The sequence below is a fragment of the Chionomys nivalis genome, chromosome 14 (genome assembly GCF_950005125.1).
Source record: "Chionomys nivalis chromosome 14, mChiNiv1.1, whole genome shotgun sequence".
Classification (NCBI taxonomy): domain Eukaryota; kingdom Metazoa; phylum Chordata; class Mammalia; order Rodentia; family Cricetidae; genus Chionomys; species Chionomys nivalis.
In genome coordinates this window covers 1,992,333-1,999,444 of record NC_080099.1, presented here as the reverse complement: position 1 = coordinate 1,999,444, position 7,112 = coordinate 1,992,333, and positions in this window count along the sequence as shown.

The following is a 7,112-nucleotide window of genomic DNA, read 5'->3' as shown; positions in this document are numbered from 1 at the left end:
CAGCACGTGCATCCTGCGTCTTGAAAATCTTCCTCACCTGTCTATCCTCGCACTTTCTTGATATACACATCTGCAGTTGCCTAGAAAAGTATTTCTCAGTGGAAGCCATCAGAGTGCAAGAAGTTGGTAGAAATAACAACTACAACATCATTTTCCTGTACTTGAAAACCCTATAGGAACGAGGAGAAATACTTTAAGGAGCTTATCTGGTTCTGAGAATCTAAACACATGGGGTTTTGTTGGTCTGAACCCAACCAGGCCTACACCCACCTCTTTCTGTGTGGTTTGCACTGTCAACTCACTGATATGAGGAAACAAAAGCAACATCTTACCTTGGTAAGTTCATCATTGCAAATTCTACACTATTAAATGCATTGTAAACTCTCTGAGTCATATTTTATTGCAGATGCTTTCCTAATTTGTTAATTTTAAACTTTATTACCACAATTACAACATTAGTAAGAATTTCTACTTTTCTCATTTCGTTATTTTGTATTACCATTCATCTTTTAAAATTCATCCATACTCACAAAAATAATTGAAATAAAGATAAAACAATAAAAATTGTGCTTAAAAAATATAGTATTTATCAACATATTAGTCTGTCTTTAGTTTCTAGCTGACAACTTTGATGTTGTTTCCTTCACAAATGTACCCTTAGGCCCATGGAATTGAACACTTGCTACTGAGTTGATGGCTCTGTAGGAGAGATTATGGAACCTACAAAAGTTGGAGCTTAGCAGGAAGAAGTATACTATTGGTCTCAGGCTTTGAGGTTTCATGACCTCAGTTCACTTCCTGCTTCCTCTGCTTCCTGTCTGTGTGATGAGCCAGATCCCTGCTCTTGCCACAGTTATGTCTTCCCATCGTGATAAACTATATCCCTCTATGTCAAAACAAATTCTCACTTCCTTGAGTTGATTTTGGTCATGGTATATTATAACAGCCACAGAAAAAAAATAGCTCTTGCAATCACCTTGCTAGAAAATATCTCTTTTTATTGCATCAATATAGGAAAAAGATTGAGTTAACGAATTTGTATGAAGAGAGTCAGAACTTTAAGAAAAGCATTTTCAAAACAGGAAAAAAAACCAAATACACATAATCAATCAATCAAACAAACAAAAAACCAAAGCCAAACAAATAAAAGATGCATTAGGTTTTAGTTTCAACTCTTTTCCCAGTAGTAATTGTGAGAAACTGAACATCTATGCTGTCTTCAAACTCTCAGAAGCATTTATCCTGAACTCTCATGCACTGGTCAACAGAACAATCCTTATCTCTTGTACTGGTTGGCATGTCTCATGCCCTGGTTGGTGTGCTCCATGCACTGATTAGTATGCCTCATGCTCTTGTAGGCATGTATGTTCTGCATTTTGCATGTATTTTGTTTTTTGTTTATTTGTTTGTTTGTTTTTTGCTTTTCCTTTGTTAATGAATGGTCATCACCATTTTCACAACAGTTAAGCAAGTGAGAAGCACATATTGTAACTGCTGTGATTACGCTTTAACATGGATTTTAGACCCAAGAAACTATTATATTTTTTGTGACAAAGAATTTAGTTTAAGAAAACAAAATAAAATAAATGTTATATCATTGATTTTAAAAGGGAATATGCTCACAAATATCCAAGGGGCAGGCAAATATTAAAACATCCAGAATTCCAAAGGATATTAGTAAAAGAAGTAAATGTACTGTGACTATATTGTAAATTTTCTTTTTTTATGACATAACATTAAATACAAACAACACATTTACTGATAACAGAGAAGAGAAACATATTTCACAAGATGTTTTAGTTTTATATTCTTGACAGTTTACATGAAAAACTTATACAATGTTCACTGATAAAATTGTAAATGGTCTTTCCATATATGTGTATAGATTGAGTCAAATATCCTGTTTGGTTTCTTTGTAATTGTGAAACATCAAAAGGAGGAAAAAGCAGTCAGAAAAGAAAAGTACAACAGCTTCTATCCTTGCAGTTACCCATTCTCACAGGGACAAACAGGGTTTCAGACACATTCATCACCTGTGTGCTGAGAAGAGAGACAGTAGGCCAGCCTAAGCATCTTCCTTTAGTTCACTGGGGTGCTACTTACAAAAATGCCTGCATCCTACTTTGACGTAAGAGACTGAGAAATGCAGTTGCAGTATGAAGGATTTCATTTCCCATATGGTTAAAAAATAAATTTTACTACAAAGGATTAACATAACTTAAATAATCTAATATGTATCCCTATTGACCACAATATGTTAACTGTGTTACATTTTGCATTTTAAAATATAAAATTGTATAAATGTAAGTAAGCTATGAAACAAATTGTGTGCACATGTCTTCTGTACAGAAACCCCGAAAATAAATATGCAGGTCTGCCTTTAGTGTTTATCCCTAGAGAGCTGGGATTTATAAGATATTCAAAATTTTGTTATTTAAATTTTATGACATGTTTGTCTTTCAATTTATTCTCTGAGAATGTTTACTTGTAGTTCATTTTTTTCAGGATAAAAAGACATTATATATGCTCTTAATTTTCTCAGGAGTTAGTTAAGATAAAACACATGTAGTTCACACATAAAAAATTTCTAATACGTTTTCAATACTCGGCTTGCTCACATGACTTTTCTTCTTTAGTCTTTCCATGTGATGGTGTATACTCAAAAAGCCTGAGATTCTTTTAAGAAACCCTCAAAAGGCCTTTTCAAATTACCATATTTACATATTGCTGAATTCTGCTTGCTAGTTTCTGAATGCTTGGGATTTAAAGGCTTTTAGGTTTATACACACAACTTGTGATGAAAGTGGCTAATTGTGTTTCTTATGTACTTGTTTTCTTCTTTTTTTCCCTCCTCTAGCTGAAAGTTCTTGGTTTTATATTGAACTCCATCCCTTCTGGCCTTCTCCACTCATTTTCAAATACTCACAACTTACTGTATCATTCTTTTATTCTACTAATGCATATATATGGCCACATTTTTAGCCTAGAAGCAACTTGGACATGGTGCAAGGCAGAGGTATCAGGTTTGCCACAAGTTTAAGGCTAGCCTGGGCTAGTTTCTAGTCTACAGTATGACACTGGCTGAAAAACAAAGCCAAAATGAAACGAGACCCCTCCCTCGATTATGTAATTGCATCTTGTACATAGATCACGTTTCTTTTAATTTTTCTCTGAGTGATTACTTGTGTGCCAAGACAACTGTTTATTTTCTGTAATATGATAATCAAACCAATATTTTTGTTATGATATTGTTATTAAGCAGCTTAAATTGTGTTAGTAATCCATACAAACGCTCCATATATACAAAAGTATATATATAAAAGAGCTCATTCCTTACTCTGTAACTGGTTTTCTTTGCGAAACTACCATTCTTTTTAATACTTTCTGCACATAAAATAGAGGAAAAACTGTTTGTACATAAAATACAATTTATTTGGCACATTTAAAAGACTATTTCTCATAACATTCTTGACTTATGAAATCTTAACAATTCACAATTGCAATTTCAGTCCTAAATTTTAGTTTTACTATATATTATGACGTTGGCTCTCATAGACACTCAGAATATATTTGTTAGATGTGTAAATATACTTTAGACTTATTTTTAAAATATACTTAACATTTGTGAGATAGAATGGTGGAGAGAATTCTGAAAATATGTTTGACAACGTTGTTCAACATGTTAAATGGAGTCAGTAAGCTAAAATTTAATAATTCCAGACATTAAGTTGTCATTTTTTTTTTTGCACATCACATTAACTTATCAAAATGTGGAGACAATGTGTCATATTTTCCTCCATCATAACCAAATGATACTAAGAAATTGTGATTGATTGGCATGATTGTCTTACCAGTAATATTTCATTATATTTTTAGGATCAATAGCAGAGAACAAAAGAAATTGTTCCAGTTTTTCTCCAATCTCGACGATGTCTGAGATCTTCAAACTGTCAACCTTCTTGTTTTATTTAAAGCACAGAAGATATACAGACTCATAGGTGAAAGATGAACTATGAATTTCCATGACAGGATATAGTCAAGAATTTCAGAAAATGCAGGGATTAAAAGATGGAAATAAATATTTATAAACATGAACTCAAAAAACTGTGTCCACAGAATTCTGAAGAAAAAAGTTTCTACTCAGTGTTTTCATCTTTGTAAAGTGAGACTGTTACTTGATGCTTAAATTTATGAATGAAAATTTCTCCACTTCTGTATACTCCCTAGTTTTTTGTTTTGTTTAGAAATTTTTATAAACATTTTGTAAAAACTGATTGTTCTAGAACTTTTCTTCTTATTAAAGATATCCCTTTTCTTTCAATTCAATCAATGACCTAATTAAAATACCAATTTGGACTAGATATTAAGATTATAAATTGGCTTTTGCTTATGTGTTAACAATGAATACAATCTTTACGGAGTTTACATGGCCAAGTCAATAGTTTTTTCTAGATATCAACAATAAACATGCAGGGATGGAGATTGTGTACATGCTCATATTCACAATAGCTTTGAAGAAAATAAAACATCTAGGAATAAACCTAGCCAAGAAAGGGAAGAACTTTTACAATGAAAGGCAAACCTCTGGAAAAAAAATGATAAAGTCACTAGAATATGGAAGAAATTCCACGCAAATGGATTGGTAGAATCAACATTGTGTAAATGAACATTTTAAAGATTAAATGCACCCCCTCATTCAAACTTCTTATCTTATTTTGTGCAGTAATAGAAAATAAACAAACATACAACAAACTATCCATGTTTGAAATATAAATAAAACATCACTAAAATTTCCCAATTCAAATTATGGGTTTTTTGTTTTGTTTTGTTTTGTTTTGTTATTATGCCAAGGTCTGCACCATCTGTTTATCTCAATTCAAAACTGTACAATATTATAGATGCTAACAGTTAAAGTGAGGATTTTGGTCTCCCCAAGCTCAGTACAATCATGAACCCTTGTCTACATCCCTGTCTTAGTTTCTTTTCCATTTGCTGCAATAAAATATCCTAGCAAAATTAATTAAGTGGAGATAGGGTTTATTTATATTTCACAGTCTAAGCACAATTGATCTTGGTGAGAAGTCAAGACAGCACAGGATTAAAGCCTCTGTTCATATTATTTCTGTGTTTACAAGAAAAGAGCAAAGTGGTCATTATGCCATTGAGTTCTTATCCACTTACATATCACAATATCCCCTGCCTAGGACATCGGACCGCCAACCTCTTCATAGTTTTTCGCATCTCGGTTAACAAAACAGGGCTATTATCCTCTAAATTCATCTTCAGGTGATTCCAACTTCTGTCAAATTGAGGGATCTTACCAACTATCACAACTTTTATGCATTACAGAAGTTACCAAAGCAATAAAATGTTTTCAATAGAAAACATATGTAATTGAATTTACATATCAAACATTATTTTTATATGTTAATCCTATAATGTTCTATAATAAATACTCTGTGCATTTTTGGAGTCTAAAAAAAAGAAAATTTACAAGATTATACAATAACAAGTTTATGACCTTGAATGAAGGAGATTATGGAAACTTGTAGGAAAAACTTTTCTAACATCATCCCGCCAGTAATTTACAGAGATTTTGTTTAGTTCAAATGCAGTCAAATAGATGACAAAAATAAGGATAAACTATAGAATTTATCTTTAACAAATGAGGTCATTGAGTAAAAGAGAAAACATTGCTTTTAGTGAACAATCAGACATCAAAGATAACTCAAACAATTGCAGTGAATACAGAGAAAGCCCACAGAGGAATATCCAATAAGAAAAATAAACAGAATTGAAAATACTCCATAATTTTCCTCATAAAATTCACTCATGAAGCTTTTGTGTACAGCAGAGATTATTTTCTGAGTTAACATTCACCTTAACAAAGTGATAAGCCGGGCAATGGTGGCGCACGCCTTTAATCCCAGCACTCGGGAGGCAGAGGCAAGCGGATCTCTGTGAGTTCGAGACCAGCCCGGTCTACAAGAGCTAGTTCCAGGACAGGCTCCAAAGCCACAGAGAAACCCTGTCTCGAAAAACCAAAAAAAAAAAAAAAACAAAGTGATAAATATTTGAAGATATATATGTGAATATCCAGAATTAAACACACTATTTTAAAGTGTATCAAAAGTAATATATTAAGCCATAAATGTATAGAATTTTGAGTTTATAAATTATTTAAAAATAAACCTAATATTTTAAATATCTAAATTAAATATATTGCAAATAAACAGTTTACCCAGTAATCTTTGATAAAGGATTCTTTTCAGTAGAAAGCAAACCTTGATCACGAAAGTAACAAAATATAATGAGGATAGCTTATGCTTGTCATCCGGCACCACAAAGTCTGAGGCAGGAAGAAATCAATAATGTCATGACCAACTGACTCAAATAAGAGAATAAAAAAGGAGAAAAAAATGAAAAGGTTAAAAAAAGTCTTAGATGATTAGAAGAAGGAGATGTAACAATCAGTTCCACCTTGTCTCAGAACAGTTCACTGGTGATTGGAACTGGGCTGTTTTCAGTTTGGTTTTTGCAATACTGGTGATCAAACCTACAGAGGTACACTGCATACTGTAGTGTATACATATAGACATATAAAGGAAACAAATCAAAGCTACAAAAGTAAACTAGATTTTACCAAAATTTCTTAAGATATAAACAGGAGTGGTATTAATGTGTCTTTAAAATCCCCAATTTTCTAAGAAACTGCCATACTGATTTCCAAAATGGCTGCACAAGTTTTCATTCCCATTAGCAATGGGGTAGTGTTCTCCTTGCTCCACATTCTCTCCAGCATAAGATGTTATTTGTGTTTTTGATCTTAGTCTTTCTGCCAGGTATAAGTAAGATGGAATCTCAGAGTTGTTTTGATTTTTATTTCCCTGATGGCTAAGTATATTGAACATTTCTTTAAGTGTTTCTGTCGAGAGTTCTCTGTTTAGGTCTGTACCCCATTTTTTAATTGAAGTATTTGGTTTTTAAAGACTCATTGATACCACTCTTGACGGGGAAAATACTGAAAAAGAGGACTGAAAGGATTGTGCTTTTTCAGGTCAGGTAGAAAACTGATAAAATAAAATAAATAAATAAGAAATAAACAAGAAACT